Source organism: Helianthus annuus, chromosome 4 (genome assembly GCF_002127325.2).
Source record: "Helianthus annuus cultivar XRQ/B chromosome 4, HanXRQr2.0-SUNRISE, whole genome shotgun sequence".
NCBI classification, from domain to species: domain Eukaryota; kingdom Viridiplantae; phylum Streptophyta; class Magnoliopsida; order Asterales; family Asteraceae; genus Helianthus; species Helianthus annuus.
In genome coordinates, this window is record NC_035436.2 from 138699988 (window position 1) to 138720465 (window position 20478).

Sequence of the window (20478 nt, forward strand, 5' to 3'; positions counted from 1 at the left end):
TGTCCGCCTCCAATTTGGGAAGGGTACTCTCCCAGAAAACCAAACGAGGAGCAACTTGAAAAAGTAGTCAATATAAAGCTAAAAACCAACACAACTGATGAATTACCAGAAAACACTGATGTCACGTTTACCTCGTCCGATACTGATCATGAGTCTGAGTTAATCAAAAAGGTGGTTGATCAGGTGTTGAATACTGAGGAGGAATTCGAGTCAAAGTCTGAGTCTGGAGGGTCAAATTCGTCAGTCAACAGTCCAAAGTCGTTGGTCAAATGGTCTTACAGTAAAGAATTTTTATTATCGAAAGCAAATTTGGATGATGAAACATTTGAAGTTGCATACACTTTAAATGATTCGGACAAATTATATTATGACAAAGAATTTCCAATAAGAAGTGTTCGTTTCGACTTGATCAAAAAGGTTTTCAAATTGACAGAAATTAATATTTCTGAAATAAAAGATTTAGATCTTTCTGATAAACCTACAAAGTACACTTCAAGAGTTCAACAACGTCTAAACAAAAAAAAGGGTTACAATTCTGGTTCTGGTTTTCAAAAGAAACCTAACCAAAATCGTAGCTATAAAAAGAAAGGTTTAGGAATTGTTCCACCAGAAAATCATAAAGATGATAAAAATTCTAAAACAAAAACAAAATTTGTGTCAGGTGGAAGCTCAGAAGATGAACAGAAGAAACCGTTCTAGAGACAGTCGAACCAGGAGTTTCTTGCTGATAAAAGAAAGAATGGAACTGAAGTGTGGCAACTAAAAGAAACTCGTACCTGTTACAGATGCAATGAAATTGGTCATATTACATGGAATTGTCAGAAAAATGCCAAAACAAAACAGGGAGTTTCTCAGAAGTTGAAAGAAAAGGTTGTTGATGTTGAACCACTGATCGAAAAACTTAAAGTTTTTGAAAACTCAATTTATGAGGTCGGTGAGTGTTCTAAAAAGAATGTTATCAAACAAAAAGCTGAGAACAACCAAGTGTGGGTTGTTAAAAAGGTTAGTGAGAAAGTCGGCGATGAATCTTGTTCCACAAAGCCAGAAGAGCTACAAGGTGAGGAGAAAATTTCAGTGACTGATGATGAGTTTCCATCACTGAAATTTGAAGAAGTTAAAAAGAAAATTGGAAAAGTTGATATCCCGAAACAGTTTTATACTGAGAAAAATGAATTTGATGTCGAAAAAACATTTAATGGAAGTGTTAAGAAATTTTTTGGGAAAATGTTGAACGGGAAAGCAAAGGGGGTTAAAGATTTTTATGCGACTAAAAAGGCAACATACGACCCCACTGTGCAAGAGTTGAAAGCCATCAAGTCTGAGAAGACTTGGATGGAAGTTTGTTTCCCTTGAAGTCTTAGGACTACGCCGGAGATCCCAAGTTTATATCGTGGATCAGGAATCGACATCATTCTAGTGTTTGAAAAGTTGATTTGAAAGATTTTGAAAATGTTTGAATTTTATAGGTGAAAGGACTACGCCGGAGCTTCCAGGTTGGTAATTGAGAAGCATGAATCGGCATCTTTATGGTTATTTTTACAAGTGGTAAAGAGGTTAATGTAGATGTCTCATTCCTACGAGTGGTGTATGTTGGTCATACCTACAAGTGGTATTGATTGTGATCTTACAAGTGGTTATTCTTTACAAGTGGTACATAGATTGCTTGAGTGCAACACGGTAAATCAGAGACATTAAGTTGTACTTGATTTACTAACATAAAACTGACAAGATGATGAACCATAACCTCGACTTTAACACATGTATAATCTACAAGTGGTAAAAACAAACTCATTTTCCGGAAAAATCATTTTGATTAAAACAAACTTAAGTGTTTTGAGATCTAAATGAGAAAATGGTTTGTGAAAGGGGGAGTTCTGATTGTTTAAGCATAGTGGATGGCGAATTGATGCAATCCGATGTCAGTTGTCAAGCTTTTGTACAGTTTGTTTTGTATTCAAGTGGGTTTAGAGCTTAGTTGTTTTCAAATTGTTTTAATGTGTTAGAATTTTAGGGGGAGTAGAAAATTTCAGAAAATTTCAGAAAATCAAAATCCAAAAACATTAAAAATTTGAAAAATACAAAAACATGATAAAATCAAAAATGAGTTTTCGTTGTGAAAAGAGGAAATGATAGTACATCAGTAGACTGTCACAGCATGCTAAAGAAATGAAAATCAAAACGTGATAAACAATCTTACTGTGGATGTGTCAGTAGGTTTTCGCACATTTAGTAAACTGTAACGTGATATAAACCTAAAATCAAACTTGCTTGTTCTGTGGGTTAACAACGACTTGAATATATAGGTAACCCCTGAAATCTTGTTTGAAAGATCCCTTATTCTGAGATACTAGGTCTTTATGCACGGTGATATCTGGGGTATTATTCCAGGACTTCTGCTGTATGGAAGTACTGACCTAGTCCCCGAATAATACTTTCCACGAAAAGCTTGAAATATAGCTTAGCCCTCAGCAAGCTGATGAAACAATAAAATTGATAGTCGCTGCTGTTGAAACAAAAAGATCCTCTAAAGGGGACACACCGAAAAGTCGAAGCCGTCATCTCTCTGCATATACGGAAGTATCGACCTGAGCTCTCACGGCCCTCGCATCTAACCCCTAAACAGATATCAGCTGTGGTATACTCACCTGTAAGACTGAATATTGGGATCTGGATATGGGAGTATATTCAAGTAGTGGGACACACAAATAAGTTAGTATCTAAGACATTAATTCGTATCTCGAAGCAGTTGAAGTTTGTGTGAAAATTTAAGTGGACAAACATACTGACAATCTAAGTAAATTGTTTAGAACTGAAAATGTAATCAAGCTTAACGGTGTTAGTGACATGTCTCATAAAATGATATGATCCTCTTACACAAACTCACAAAAAATATTATCTGTAAATATTTCAGTTTTTGCTTTATTCTGATTTTACATGTGATGTCATATACTTTCTTTTGAAAAAGTCAAAAAGATTTTCAACAACTGATGTTGGAAAGCTGATTTTCAAAATTCTGAGTGCTAAACATGATGACATTGTTGTGGGGGGGGGGGGAGTGTGTTTTGAGTGTCAAAATATGTTTTCTAAATCAACAAGTGGTTCATCATAGGTGTGTAATTTGAGAGAGAGTAGTTGTTGGTGAATATGTTATGAGAGAAAGTTATCTGACTATGTCAGGAGTTGGTGCACTACGAATTGTTAAAATTAGAAGATTTACTTATGGGTTAAGTTTGTGCAGGTTTATCCAAGGTTCGATCCTGGAAATTGAAATTTTTGTAGTTTGAGCCAGGTTTCGGTCTTGGAACATGAAGAAGCAGACTACGATCCTGTATCAGATATTGCTGAAGAACAAAGAAATTCCAGCAAATTGAGAGGGGGAGTCTGAAATAGAGAGAGAGAAAAGCCCAGTCTAAGACTGAAGATGTGAAGACACAACATTGTCGTGACTTGATAAACGACTCCATCAACATCTGAGGGGAGGTTTGTTGGTGCACTACATCTGTTGATTTTGTCTTGGATCAAGTCATTCATTGTATTGTATAGATTAGGGCGCGTTTTACGAGAAAACTGGAGAGTATTTGTGTTTAGGTAGTTAGGTTCGCTCATTTGGACATAAGGTCCGCTTTTTTGTCATTGTAGAGGTTCCGCTTATGTGTCATGTACACATAAGCGAACCTATGAGGTCTATATATAGTTGTTCCAATGAGCGAAACCATAACCATTCCTTGTATTCCACGCCGAGGTGCTGCCGGTGTGAAGAACGAGCTGTAATCAGTGTTATATCAATACAAACAGTAGATTAAGTGAATATTCAGTTGTCTCTGCCTCCGTTTCTTGTTATTCCGCACCTGAAACGTAGTTGAACGCCTCTGAACGACTCAATCTGGTCTGAACACGATCCTACAATTATGGAGTAAATCTGACAAAAATTCCAATTCTATGTGATTCAAAGAGTGCAATTGCAATAACAGAAAATCTGGTTCATCACTCAAGAACCAAACACATAGATGTCAGATATCACTTCATAAAAGATCATGTGGAGAAAGGTAACATTGAAATGTATTTTCTTCCAATTGAAAACCAAATTGCTGATATCTTTACAAAACCTCTTGATGAAAAGAGACATAACTTTTTGATCAGCAAACTGGGCATGGTTAACTTAAAAGATGAAAATTTTTCAGAAACAAAAACAACACAAAATGAAAACCAAATTGATGATCATCAAAAGACTGATAATCAAAAGTCAATTAAACAAACTTCTGATGAAGAAATCCATCTAACTGGTGGAACATAAGAAGGTCTAATAGATCATCAATAAATGTGATGATTTATCAGAAATTCTGAAGAAATATCAGAAAATCTGATGAAAAACATCAGAAATTCTGATACTCATCAGAAAATTTGTTTCAACTGCAGAACGATCATTAATCATCAAGGGTCCATATCTTCATACATATTCCATTTGTATAAATTCATTGTTGTACTTAGTTTATTTTTTGTTTTTTTTTCTTTTATTAAGAAAAAAAAAAACAAAAAAGGGGGAAATGTGTGCATAAAGATAAAATTAAATCCAAAAAATTCAAACGTCACAATTTAATTTTTTTTTATTTTATCTTACATTTTCAACTCATGAAACGTCATTCTGTCATAAGGAGTTTAAGAGACACGTTTAGGAGCTATGAAAGTAGCCTCCCAGCTATTGAATGCTTACTCACACAAAAGGCTTGGTAGACTGTCATATTCATTGCAATGGATATCGTCTTAAATAAAGAGATGAAAAGAAAAGTTTTTTTTTAATGTTAATATGAAACTATCACTTTCATCTATAAATATTAACAACCTGAAAAAGACATTCTTCACAACAAAATCATCTCTTCAAAAGCCTGTCATCAGAACACTTCTTATTTCAAATGGGTCACCCAAAATCAATGGAAATCAACCAATTCCCTCTCAACCTTTACGAAAATCATAATCTCAGGCTAAGATCTAACTTGGAAGGACCTGCATGGGAGGACTGCAGGTTTGTGTATAATATGATCATGCAAAGTCCTTTGGGCTTTACTGTATCAACTCATGTCACTATATATCCAGAACTTCTTCAAGAGTTCTGGTGGAATGCTCAAATCGTTATGAGTGGCACTTCCATGTGGATAAATAGTGAGGTTATGGGGGTAAAAATCACCCTAAAGGAGGAAACACTCAGAGATGTCCTCCGATTGGGTGTTGATCAAGAAGTCACTATGCTGGATAAGGCAGAGGTGCAACGAACCTTGATAGAAATGGGTTATCATTCTAACAACGTGTCAAGGCAAGTTTGCAAATCTGGGTTTATACCACCTTTTCAGTATCTGGTGACGCAGCTAAGTGTTTGCTTTTCTAAAAAGACTGGACACTTTAACGAGCTGTCTCATAGGATGATGGAAGTGGTTCACGCTGTTTTACAGGAAAAACCTTACAACTATGCTAAGTTTCTCATGAGAGACTTAGAAGCAAACGCCTATGACCGTAATCCTTTTTTGATCTACCCCCGCTTTGTAACCAAGGTAATCACAAGTCAGCTGGACTTTGGTGGTGTAAGAAGCTGTTATACAAGAGCTGAGCTAGCACTTCAAGAAAATTTAAGAGTTGCTTCCCTGGTTCCATCAACCAATAACACAGGAAGGATAACCAGTCTCTGGTTATATGTGAAGTGCATGTATAACGTGTTGGATGAGTAGTTAGGTTTACTTGTTTTTGTTTTACGTGTGTGTTTAACTGTCGTTTGTTTAGTAATATATTAAGTTTGTCTTAAATACATGTTACTTATATATGTCAATAGGTCTAGGGGGAACTAAGAAATCTTGTCTGATAAAAACAAGGAAAATCTTGTAAAAATCAAATGAAATCTGATAGGATTTAGTAAATCACCAGAATCTGATAAAATTTATCAGAAACTTTAATAAATCATCATAATTTGTTCAAATCACCAGATAAACTGAAAAGTTGATGAAACACATCAAAAGAAAATTTCCTTTGACAAATGGGAAAGTTTGATTGTTCAAACAGAAAAGAAACATGACTTTAACCAGATACAAAGGAACTTATAAAACATCTAAAATTTTTTTGGATAAGTTTCTTTCAAATTTTTTTTCTGAGGATTGGAACAAGCTATATGACAAAGACTTCCTGATACATAAGAACAAAGGTGTGGAGTTCACAAATTCAAGGTAAGTAACAATTCTTCGAACTCTACTCATTCCCTCTCATCTTAAAAAAAAAATAAATAAAAAAATATCCTGATTCAAAATGAATCAAATGTATTCTGACAATATATATAGAAAATTCAACTCTCCGAGAATTACTTAGAGAATTTCTGATATATATTTGAAAGGACAACATGGGAAGATACACAGACTCAGAAAAGGTTTTAATTGGACCCTCTTTAAATCAGAAGGGGTCCCACAAGGAGAGAAAAGGTGCAAGTTGGATACTAGTGTTTATCCATTTAAAATAGTTGGAATCTCTAATTATCCTTAAAAGAGATATACATTAAATTAGAGATAAACCAAAGGTTTTTCAAAAACGGTTGCTTCTTTAATAGATTAAAACATCATTAAGGTGTCATAAACCACCTTGAATACAAACAACCCACGAAAAACACTCAAAAATCTCTGTCTCTATTCACTATAAATATCCCATTCAAAAAAACAGAGACTTCCATCTTCAACCTTCACTCTCAAACCCTAAAAACCCTTTTCAAAGCAAAAAACCCAAAACCTAAATGGCTGCTACCAACATCAATTCACCATCAATTGAACACTCTGTTCCGTTGATCACTGATGCTGAGTTTCTTCCACTGAAAAGCAACAATGAAGCAATGAATGTTAACATTGAAGAATACGACATAAAGTGTCAAATTCTCATTGAATTTCTGATCAAATGTCCGATTGCTGAAGCTCTTACAAAAACCAGAGATATACCAGAAAGACTGCTACAACAAGTTGTAAACACTTTAGAGGTCTCAAATGAAATGGAGCTAACAGCACACTTATGGGAAAAATATCTTCATTACAATTACACCGGAGAAAATAAGGGAATGTTTAGAATTACCCTTAAACCAAGGCTATGTAGAAGCACCAAAGAAAGAAGATATGTTCGAACAACTGGATGCTGTAATGGGCTGCAAGGCAAAAATTTCAAAAATCAATGAATTCAAGAGAAACAAGCTACCTACTTTCTGGCAAGTGTTAATGGAGATACTGAACAAGTGTTTATCATCAAAGATTGGAGGTACAGATCAGATAAACATGAATATTCTAACAATCATGTTCAGCCTCATAACTGGGTTGAATATTGATTTTGGAACAGAAATATTTAATCTGATCAAAAGATCAGTTCTGACTAAAACTGGAAAGATAGATTCACATCTACCATTCCCCAAATTCCTGTCAATCATAATTTCTAATGCTTTTTCTGAAAGGAACCTACAAATTCCAAAATCAAAAAATATGTGGAAAACAAAAATTATGAGACCCTGGAATGCTGCAGGGTCATGAAAGTCAGATTTTGATGTACCTGTTCTATCAGAAAGAATGATGTGTCAGATACCAGAAGATTCACCATACAGAGCAGAATATCTGAGGATGTTAAGCAAACAGGCAGAAACCAAAGAAGGGTTTGAAAATGTGTCACCCATGGAGCATGATGAAGAAGAATCAAGCACACCAAGAATAGAGCAACAGGATGAATCTGATCCTCATCCAGATGATGAAGATGTGCATATGAATCCTGTAGCAGAAGAGCATCATGCTGAAGGCTCACATATGGGAGAAACATGTGCGGCACAATCTAAACTCAATATATTTTATAATTCTGAGAGTGATTCTGATGAATCAATTCAAGGAAAATATGAAATTTTACAAAGAAGCACTGTTTTTACAAGACAAAATGTGAGTGAAACAAAAGACCCATTTTCTAAATCAGATTTTGAGAAGGAAAATGTGGTGGCAACAGGTAGAGATCAGCCTACTGATCAAGGAAACCTGGATGAGAAAAATAAGAGTTTCTCAACAACTCATGGAGAACCTGAAAGGGTTCAAGGATATGAGGAAAACCAGGACTTGAATTTGTTTCAATTTTCTGGTGAGGGAACAGAGAATTTGGATTCTTCCAATCCTCTTAACCTCAGAACATCAGAAAATGTGTTTTCTGTTGGTGTTAGAAGAGAAACATCTGTTGTTTCTCCTATTTCCCAAGGACATCAATCTATGTCCCCTAAACAACTTCACAAGGAACTTGAAGACACAACTGCTACTGTGAAAACAGCCACGGAAGAAAAACTTGATCTGATACTGAAAGAAATCAGAAATAAAAAAAATCAGAAATCAAGGTTTTATCAGAAACTGTCAAAGTAGTGCAGAAACAAATAGAAGAAAATAATGCAGCTCTGAAAGTAATTCAAAAGTCATCAGAAAACAAAAAAAGCTAATCAAAAATTGAGAAAACTCTTAAAGAACTGTGTGATATCAAGAAAAAGATGACTGAGGTTGCAACTGCAGGAGAAAGTTCAAGTTCAGGAAAAATTCTTGAAGAAATATAGTTTCTCAGAGCAAACAACATCAGCATGACTGAGGTTTTTGAGAAACTATTAATGGAAGTGACTACAAAAAGAAATCAAGAAAGTCAAGAGTTTCAGAAGATGAAGAAGCAAGATGAATCAAATACTCAGGCTCTTACTAATATCCACTTGTTAGTAAAAAGATTGCAGTACAACGTTGCCACACTGGCAAAAGTTGATCTTCATAAACTAAAAACTCCAATTCCACAAGAAAAACAAGCAAAAGAATCAGAAACTCATCAACTTCAACCAGAAACTATTCAACAAGAACAAACCAAGCAAACAGAAACTTCAACAGCTCAAAAACAGAAGCAGACCATGGGTCCACCTCCAGATAAACAAAAGTTACCAATGGGTCCTCCACTAAACGTACCAAAGTCAGATACTTCAAAGATTCAACAGAAAGAACGTGTTCCAGTTCAACCATCTTCTACAACCATCACTGGAGAAACTGAATTAAGCATAAGGATGGATACAAAAGAGAAGAAAAGAATGGAACATGAAGTGACCTCTTCAAAAAGGCCAAGAAAAATAAAGAGAGAAGATTCAGCAGGCAACATCAAAGAATCAATGGTGCTGGAAGGTGATCTACACACAATCATGTATCCAGAAGAACATCTAAAGCACTACTATTGGAAAAGTCCAGAAGACAGCCCAACAAGGCCACCCTCACCAATGAGTAAAAGTATTATTGAAGAAAGAAACAATGGCAGCTGGGTAATGTTGCATAAACACTTGACCAATCCAATAGTATCTATTGAAAGAATTGATACTTTGACCACTGGAGGAGGCATATTAGGAAATGTAAGTCAAAACAAGTATACCCTGATCAGAAAAGATAAAGATGTTCAAAAGGTTACTGATGCAGATCTGGCTGATGATGTTCACCCAATGGATATAGTCAAGATGAAGAACATCATTGATGAATGGTAAGGTAGTTCAGTAGTGATCAGAAGAGCCCTTAACAGTCTTAAGAGTGCAGGAGCAAAATTATACAAAAGAGCAGCACTGGCAGACTTTGATCTATGTATCAATTTTGAGTATAGCACCAAAGTGTTAATACCTCCTCCCAATACATCAATTCCAGCTGAAATTCCTTCGAAACTAGCAAGAACTGGAGCAATCTTTGATAAACCAGAAATATGTGCAGTCTTCAAAGATGCTAATGAAGAGAAAGCTCTATTCAAACTCAGTGAAATTTGCAGGTATTCAAACCAAACTTTAAAATATATCAGAAACTGCATAAATGAGAAACAAGAGCAGCTCAAGAGGAAGGGAAAGAACAATGAACAGCTGAGAAAAACAATTGAAGACTGTATTGAAAACTGGATGGAAGGAAGAGGATGGTACAAGTCAATGTACAAGGAAACTCAAAAAGCAATTGATCACAAGAAAAAGCTGAAACCAGGAGACAAATACAGAGGTGGAGTGAAGATCAACTAATAAGTTGATAAGATATTGCTGTTTTTGAACAATATTTAAAGTTTTTTTTTTCTGTTTTTGAACAATGGTTGGTTTGTTTACGTTTTATGTTTTTGAAACTCAGTTGCTTGATTTTTCTTTTCAAGAAATAGTTAAAAAGTTGTTTACATTGGATATAGGTAGTTCATTTTCTTACAATACTTAGGGGGAAACTGTTAGGAAACTTTATTTGTAAGTATTGAAGAAAATCTCAATCAACTGGATCTCTGAAGAAGGTAACAGTCCTGAAGATCACAACAAGAAGAAGAAGATCAAATAGGACAACTGAAATGCAAAGCATCTACTTCAAAGAATCACAAGTTGATCAAGAGTTGTTTTGGATTATCAGAGAAGGTCATTTCTGATGGATCTGATGATATTTCTGATGAAATATCATCAGTTTCTGACGATTCTAATCATCAGACTTTCTGATGATTTGTTCACCAGAATTTCAGATGAAGTGGTTTATCAGAAATTCTGATGAAAACCCCACTTGTCTAAAATCACAACTCTATCCTGCCACCAATGACCGAAGCATGACATTTGTGACAACCCTCACCAAACCAGGTATTTGTACAAATTAATAAATTTTTAATTAATGCTTAGTTATTGTGCTTGATTACAATTACGAACAAACTGCTTTCTGTTTTTTGATACATACATGTTCATGCCTAATACTGTATTTCTTTCACTCCATCTATTACACACAAAACTATAGTGACAAACTTGATGCACAAAAGCACAGTTAGCACAGTGAGCGGATAACCCAGTAAACATGTTGACATTGCCAGCACTAGACAGACATTGTCTCTGAGGCCAGTATGAGCCGAGAATAGATTACTACACTGGTAGGGAGTGTAGGGAGATGAGGATTATAAAATTGCGTCACTAGGTGATAGTTATAGTGACTGGATGTGCCTAAAACATGCCTTAATTACAAAATTCTGCACTTTATACAAAAAATTCAGCATTTAGCATAACTAGTAAAGTGCAAAAACTGGGTAAAATAATACTAGACACTTTCCAAAGTGTCGGGAATTTATTGTGTCACTAAAAACACTATAAAAGACACTTTAAAGCTTTACTTGACACATTAACGGATCAATATCCAACCGAACAACCGGACTTTACCCGGAACATAAAAATATTGTCAAAGACATTGTTTTTGCCTTTCTGAGCTAGTTAGGGTCCCCGAACACTCTAACACCCCTTATATTTCATAATACACCATTATATACTAACCTTAACATTCTAATCCTAACTAGATCCTAACTATACCATTACAAACCAACCATACCCCCCCTTGGGAACCGGTTGTGGAGTGGGGACACACCCCACAATTTCTTGATTATTTTATTAATCTTGTCTAGTATCTTAAAGACACATTATATGATGGATAAAGCACTAAATTGGATTTTATATTTACATGTAAGATCATCACTCTCACTCATTCAACATCAACAACTTACAACTAAAACTCTCTTGATCTTGTTTAAAGTGGTTAATAGTAGATGTAATGGTTAAAAATCAAGAACACACAAGATCATAACATAAAGTCTTGATAATAAGATAAACAAGTTGGATAAAGAGAAACTAGTTGTGTAAATCATGTAAATCTTGTCTAGTTGTGATTACTTGATGTTGTTTGTTGCTAGTAGTGGGATGGATCATCATCTAATAGATCATGTTCAAGAACATGAACTAGTAGTATGTTCGTGTAAAAGTTGTAAAAGATGATGAACCCTTCCACTCATGAAACATGAACTTGTCACACCCTGGATTTTGCGGAAGCGTGGATTATTTTGGTGTGACTTCTTAATACTATTGCATACGATCATAACAACACTATATGATAAACCAGTAGATAGATCTATCACTAATGTCCCTAACTCCTACAACGAGGATTAATGGCCTCAGTTTCCGCCTACCCACTCACATGATCTAAGAAGTAACCCTCCTTAAGCTAACCATACCATGTATAAGAGTATCCGTAATTACTGTAACATGTATTCCACCCCCGTAGTATAAAAACTGAAAACAGTTAAGAGAAAAGGGGGACATGAACTCACAGAAGTGCGTCTCGAAATAGTCAATCCCAATCAACCTGCTGCGTGACGACCTACACGTACTAACTTCTATTAGACGGACGGCCGTGCCTTGGCTTATGGTTTAACGTTTTTGGGAAATAGTTAGACAACTATTTCGTATTTACACTTCTTAACTATTTAATAAATATATTCCTTCCCAAGGATGGGGGTATTAATACATGTGTGTTTTTATAATTCCGAAAATATATTTTTAAGTCTCACTTGAAAATATATTTTAATTACTTTGCCTAAAATGTTTTAATTTCCAAAATATATATATTTTTCCCAAAAATATTATATTTTATTCCATACAATTTCCCAAAATAATACTTTTATCAAAATACACATTTAAGAGTATTTTCCGAAAATACATAAGTTACATTTTAAAGTTCGCATTGTATTACGATACTTATATAACTTAAATATTTATTTTGTGGGAGCGTAGATATTATTTTGGAAGTCGTATTTCCATGATATTTCAAGTAATATTATTTTTACCCTAAAAATAATATATATATCTAGTTCACAAAATAATCACATAATCACACAAGCGTTTTATTATAAAATATATATTCTAAATATATATTTAACAAGTTTTATTTACGAAAATCCACCTCCGGTGCTTGGTTATTTTGTAATAAAAATCATGGCGAAGTTTATTTGGAAAAACAAGTTAAAAATATATTTATAAACACTTGTCCCAAAAATATATCTAAGTGTTATATTTCTAGAAAAATTTCGCCAGAGTTTCCTCTATAACTGGAGATGGCCACGCTTACTAGCGTATCATTTTCTTTTCAAAAATTCAATCAAGCAATCTAACAATCATCAACATACAATATTTAAACATGAAACTTGGCAAAACAAGCCTAAATCATAACTCATGAACTTGGAAGTTTTGCAAAAATATGTAGTAACTTTCTAACATATTTAGTAGATCTTGTTATCTTTAAAAATAAAATTAGTTTCTTAAAAACTTTACTTTTAAGGAACTTGAAGTTTTACATTTCTAGTCAAGGTTTACAAAAATATTTCTTTGCCAAACTTTCTTGTCACACAAGTGTTTACACACTTGTTTATTCACTAAAATGCCTTTAGGTTATGTAAGATCCGGGTTTTTAACAAGACTTGCATCTTTCACTTGGTCATTCCGAAAAACCACTTGTAGATCTTTAGATCTACTAGTTTAGAACCTTATTTTACAAGAAAAATTACATTTACTCAAGTTCATGTTTCATGAGTGGAAGGGTTCATCATCTTTTATAATTTTAACACTAACTTACTACTAGTTCATGTTCTTGAACATGATCCAGTATGGTTAGATGATGATCCATCCCACTTCTAGTGATAAACAACATCAAGTAATCACAACTACACAAGTTTCACAAGATTTACACAACTAGTTTCTTTTTATCCAACTTATTCATCATATGATCAAGGCTTTATGTCATGTTCTTGTGTGTTTTTGATTTTTAACCATTACATCACTTATTAACCACTTTAAACAAGATCAAGATGATGTTTAGAGGAACTTACTACTAGCTCGAGGCTAGGGAAGAAACAAGACGTAAACGAGGTGGATAAAAGAAATCTAGAGAGGTTCTTGAGCTTCCGAGTGCACCGGGCTTGTTTGTGTGTCACCTTGCACCTTGTATGTATGAAGAAATGGTTGTAAAAGACTTGGAAGATGGGTGGATGATGGTTGATGGTCTCGGCCGAACTCAAGCAAAGGAGGAGGAAGAGAGCTTGTTTGGTTGAAGTTGTGATGAAAGAGAATGCTTAACTCATGGGTTTACTTATAGTCCAATCTCCTCACTATCCTCCATGTAATGTGTCATCTTGATATCCAACAATTGTGAATAAAGTAATCAAGAAAAATGGGTGTGTGTCACCCCTTGGGGGAACAGTTCGAATGAGGGGGGGGGGTTGGGTTGGTTTGTGATGATTAGTTAAGTTCTAGTTAGGATTAGAATGATAAAGTTTGGGTATTTTAGTGTGTGTTATAATATAAAGGGTGTTAGGGTGTTCGGGGACCCTAACTAGCTCAGAAAGGCAAAAACAATGTCTTTGACAATATTTTTATGTTCCGGGTAAAGTCCGGTTGTTCGGTTGGATATTGATCTGTTAAAGTGTCAAGTAAAGCTTTAAAGTGTCTTTTATAGTGTTTTTATTGACACAATAAATTCCCGACATTTTGGAAAGTGTCTAGTATTGTTTTACCAAGTTTTTGCACTTTACTAGTTATGTTAAATGCTGAATTTTTGTATAAAGTGCAGGATTTTTTAATTAAAGCATGTTTTAGGCACATTCGGTCACTATAACTATCACCTAGTGACGCAGTTTTATAATCCTCACCTCCCTACACTCCCTACTAGTGTAGTAATCTATTCCCGGCTCATACTGGCCTCAGAGACAATGTCTGTCTAGTGCTCGCATTATCAGCATGTTTTCTGGGTTATCCGCTCACTGTGCTAACTGTGCTTTGTGCATCGAGTTTGTCAGTAATGTTTGTATATAATAAATGGAGTGACAGTATGAAGGTGATGCATGTGTATGTATGTAACAGAAATCAGTATGCAGTTAAATCAACAGTTGTAATCAACACAGTCATTAAGCACAAATTAAATATAAATTAATTGTACGGATACCTGTAATTTTTAGGGTTGTCACATTCTCCCCCCGTTAAGAAAATTTCGTCCTTGAAATTTGTACTACCTTAACCCCTTATGGTTACGTCACACGTGTACGTGTGTGAATAATACCGAGGTGAAAAATCACCAAATCGACTCAAACCTTACTCATATCAGGTGAGTCAAAGTATATATAACAACCCGAATCCTATGGTAAAAAGGTATGTACTTTTGACCTCTAATGTCCAAGGTATAAGACGTAGTGGACGTATAGTCTAGTGTAACCCGGCTAGCAGGGGGGTTTCATAAAAGAGGAGTTTTGACTAATATGGTTTTCAAACGATCGATTACGATATGCAAACGATTTCTCACAAACTATATCATCCGCTATATGAATTCAAATTCAACAACTTGAATATGCAAATGATATGTCAACTTTAGAATAAATGAATGGTAAGTTTTAGTGTGTTGACATTCTTAAATTTTGAAAGTACACCGAATTAAATACAAGTGAATCTGGTGTGTCATTGTCGTGATTTGTATTTGCATCTGAAATGTTTAGATGACAAGTCAAACGAAAGTATATGCAGTTTTGTGTGAAACGGTTGACAACGATTAGCACAAGCTACAAGTTTGTAAGGGAATATGTATAGTGGTGACTGAACAAGTTCACCGTATTGGAAATCAAATGAACATGTACCGAAACAAGCCTGGAGTTTTCGTTTTCACAATGTCATAGAGTTTCAATTGAACATGGAACATCAAAGAGTCACTGTTGTTAATCGAGGGTGAGAAAGCAATAAGTACTACAAGGTATTCAATTTATAACAACGGAATCGCTAGGGGGTACACCGTGGTATGAAATGAATCTATGTACCCTTGTCTTAACACATAACTGTGTTGAGACTGCTCTGATTGTGATAAACAAAACGGATTAAAAGCAAGTCAATAAATAAACAATTAAATCCGTGTATGAGGTGCGTAATCAACTTAGCGTAGGCTTCAATTTGTGAAAGTATTCCCACAAGGTATCGAAATCAATCAAACGAATTAGTGGAGTCGTAGACCAAACGAACCTGCTACGACTTGAAATGAAAGAATCTTTGCAAAAATATTTGAATATGATGCTCCCAATACATCATATGACATCTGAAACTGAATATGCGAAGTGGATGAGTTCAAGCAATTGAACGTGGTTTTAGCGTAACCCGACAATAACCGTATGTATCAACAAAGGAATCTCGGCATGGTCGCAAAGATAAACCATGAATGTAACCTGAAATAAATGAAGTTTCAAGAGGGTGTGTTGACTTGATAGCAAAAGAGTCAACGCTCACAATAATGTAGGTCGTTCGTATTCATAATTCAGTACTTAGATTTAGCAACATAATATTTGAACTTCAATGAAGCGTTTGAAATGAAATGAAGTCGCACGCGCAGCAAACGGTGCATGTGTGACAAGTAAGTTTCCAATAAAAGGAGAAATCAGTATCTGCTAAAAATAAAGAAATGACCAGATATCGAAACAAATGTGTGTTCGCTCTCAGCGAGAACATTTATTGTGATGCAACTACCATTAAAGGGAGTAGGGGTGCAAACATCTACTTGCTAGAGGTAAAAGAAATTCAAGTACTCCCTGTTTGGTCAACCGAACTGGCATATATGTCAGGTTAATGGTGTCTGTTTGAGTTAATAGATGTGGTTCCTAAGTAACAACCTTTGTGAATTTGATCCTGGTTTCTCAACGATCCTAAGTACATGTTTTCTAGTTTCTCAGAGTTTCGTATTTGGTGTAGAATAGTTTTGTGCATCGTGTAGGAAACACTATTCTTGAGCATGTTAAAACAATTTATTGTCCCACAATTTTCCCCCGGTGTATTTTCTTCTTGAATATACAGCTTCTTGATCAACGATCAGTCGGGACACACGGGTTGGATCCTCGTAGTTAGTCCTATAAGTAGTTCGTCAATCCTTAGCAAGAGTAACTGACTCTTATTGGCTAGCTCGTCCGATTCCTGGTAGTTTGATGTTCATTTGAAAGTCATCGTCATTTCTTTGGACGAGCAGGACTGGAGTCACCCAAAACGGAAATCTTTGGTCTGTTATCTTCCTTCTCTTTCCACTACTGAAACTACACTGTCAATCCTTGCATTTCCGAAAGTGTAAGTCGCTAAGGTGCATTGACTGCAGGCGCGACGCGTGGAATCAGATTGATGCGAAATTCGACTAGTTGATGAGGAGATAATTTTGGTAAGTCTTCGGGGAAGACTTCGGGATATTTCCTCATCACAGGGGTATCTTCGAGTTTTGGTTCTTCGGCTCCCCTGTCCACGACATGGGCCAAGAAAACAACACAGTCTTTACGGAACATCCTTCGTGCCTTCAAGCAATTAGTAATTTACAGAAGCGTATCCCGCTTCATGAGTCAAGATTGTTTCTTCGTTCGCCATCGCGGTCCGGATATCCATCTCCTATTGATCATTTGAATCCATCCAACTACCTTGTTGAAGTCTCCCAAATTCACTGGCAGTAGATCAAACGTGAACTAACACTCTCAGGGCTCTATCTTGCCATGCCCCATTTACTTCGTTGGCTTCTGCTAGCTTCCCAGTAGCTAGTTTTATCAAGTGCGGGTTAACTAACTTACTTACTACTAAACCGAGTATTCTCTCAAACCCTAGAGATGTGAAGCTAAAATTTGCAACAGTATCTAGCAGCGCAAATGCATAGCGTTGGGTAATATGGGACGTACCAATATCCATGCTTGAATTCCTGGCGTGCTCCTCTAGCTTTGCTACTGAGCTTTTATCCTTGTGCCTGGTTCTTCTTAGGGCAATATTTTCTGAAATGCTTCTTGCTCCCACAGTTAAGGCAATCAATAAATAAATAAATAAATCCGTGTATGAGGTGCGTAATCAACTTAGTGTAGGCTTCAATTTGTGAAAGTATTCCCACAAGGTATCGAAATCAATCAAACGAATTAGTGGAGTCGTAGACCAAATGAACCTGCTACGACTTGAAATGAAAGAATCTTTGCAAAAATATTTGAATATGATGCTCCCAATACATCATATGACGTCTGAAACTGAATATGCGAAGTGGATGAGTTCAAGCAATTGAACGTGGTTTTAGCGTAACCCGACAATAACCGTATGTATCAACAAAGGAATCTCGGCATGATCGCAAAGATAAACCATGAATGTAACCTGAAATAAATGAAGTTTCAAGAGGGTGCGTTGACTTGATAGCAAAAGAGTCAACAGTCACAATAATGTAGGTCGTTCGTATTCATAATTTAGTACTCAGATTTAGCAACATAATATTTGAACTTCAATGAAGCGTTTGAAATGAAATGAAGTCGCACGCGCAACAAATGGTGCATGTGTGACAAGTAAGTTTCTATAACACTCTAATTAAAATGCCCAATATTTATACCGACTAGATAAGAAGGATCATAATCATTTAAAACACAAACACAAATTTTAATTCTAGTTTAGAACGTAAGTGTTTGAAAACCACCACAACACAAAAAGGATACATAAGTATTCCTTTCATTACAAAATTATCACTAGCGAACATCTAAGACAAAGTGAAGAACAACTTCTTGATTGCGTTCGGTTCAGAAGCCTTGCGTTGATCACCATCCATTTGATTGACTTACTTTAAAGCTGGAAATTTAACAAAATATCAAGGTTAGAATCCCTCAAAATTTCACATAATTAAGTGTACGTTTAAATCGGATTCAAAATATGAAATTATACAAAACTTGACATTCTTAGCTGGACTCCACCGTAAATTACGGTGGTCACCGTAATTTACGGTGAGAGCTGGACGTTTATGGTTCTACCGTAAATCAGTAGAGAACCACCGTAAAGGTTTACTCTCCATCGTAAATTACGGTGGTACCGTAATTTACGGTAGTCTCTGCATATCCTTCCTGTTTGCTGTTTTGACCCGTTTATACCAATTCCTGGACTTTAAGGACATCAAAGCACAGCACGGGGTATTCCTTTACAGCAATTATGATCCGTTTAGGATCCCTTACTTCAACCCACACGCTCCCATTACCGGTTTGCGTGACAAATAATGTTCTTCTCATTACCCGACACACGGGTTTATGGACTACGGATGAGGTACTTCCGTTACCCGGTTTGTACCCACCACTATTAGCTCATTTTGGTTTGCCATTATGAGGTCCCTCATTTCAAGCAACCAAACCATCACGACTCTCTATTGTTCATAACTAGTAAACCATTAAAATGAAAACTAGATCATCAACATTATAGTAGCGTTAACCACGTACCTTAGAGCTTTCCCTTTTGGCGAGCGTCCGCACCGGCTTGACTTCCCGACGCCTCACTCGTGTTGCCTAAAACATACAAGCCAATTATCATTAGAACCATTCGGCTCATGATTAAGCTTGTTACTTTACCAACACCATATTTGTGTCGATCAATGTCTTTTAGGCATTTTATCAAGCATCTTGTGTGCATAATCTCTTACAATTTGTAACTAAGTTTAACATTCATGAATTAGCCATGGCAAACATCAATTTAAGCAATTTCGCTAAATTTTTACATCAATAATTTCTGAATCTTGTTCATAAGGCTTGAATTACTCTAGGATACATCAAAATCCTAATGTCTCATACTTTTCTACAAAAACCCACATATCACCTCTAATGGTGATCATGAACTTTACAAGAATTAAACCAAATTTCAACAAGAAATCTACTAGGGTTCATCCCTATACATTATTTCAATTAAAACAAACATCATGCATGCTCAGATTTGAACCTCATGATTTTATCTAAAATCTAAGGTAGAACCAAATCATGAAATTTTGCATACCTTACGATCCCTTAGTCAAGGTGATCACAATTCTATATTCAGATTTCAATTCGGACTCGATTTGAACCTTCAATTGATGGATTTTGTGAACATTAGGGTTTGAGGGGAAATCCCCTTTGTTGCCTGCGTTCTGATCGATCAAACACACACTTAGGTGTGTGTTTGGTGTGTTATTTTTACTAATAATAATTTAAGTTCTAGAATTGACAATTTTGGTCCCTCAATTATACATGGGCTATAGAACAAGGGTTTTTAATTATACTTTGTCATATTATGTTAAGATTTCTACTAACTAGGTTATCTTTCCTAGTCTTTTATCTTAACTTACTACTAGTATTTAGTTTAAAATGTAACATTAATATTTTCGGGGTGTTACAGTTTCCAAGAAAAGGAGAAATGAGTATCTGCTAAAAATGAAGAAATGACCAGATATCGAAACAAATGTGTGTTTGCTCTCAGCGAGAAAATTTATTGTGATGCAACTACCATTAAAGGGAGTAGGGGTGCAAACATCTACTTGCTAGAAGTAAAATAAATTCAAGTACTCCCTGTTTGGTCAACCGAACTGGAATATATGTCAGGTTAATGGTGTCTGTTTGAGTTAATAGATGTGGTTCCTAAGTAACAACCTTTGTGAATTTGATCCTGGGTTCTCAACGATCCTAAGTACATGTTTTCTAGTTTCTCAGAGTTTCGTATTTGGTGTAGAATCGTTTTGTGCATCGTGTAGGAAACACCTTTCTTGTGCATGTTAAAACAAGTTATTGTCCCACAATTTTCCCCCGAAGTATTTTCTTCCTGAATATACGGCTTCTTGATCAACGATCAGTCGGGACACACGGGTTGGATCCTCG

The 20478-nt window shown here is 35.5% G+C and overlaps 1 long non-coding RNA gene across 1 annotated transcript; it reads right to left on the bottom strand.

The window, feature by feature from the left end:
• Positions 1–18386: 18386 nt before the first annotated feature.
• LOC110934812 lies at positions 18387–19761 on the bottom strand. The gene is made up of 3 exons (XR_002588646.1): positions 19625–19761; positions 19078–19143; positions 18387–18442 (listed from the first exon to the last, which is right to left on the bottom strand). It is a non-coding gene; the product is annotated as an uncharacterized LOC110934812 (long non-coding RNA).
• Between the last annotated feature and the right edge of the window lie 717 nt (positions 19762–20478).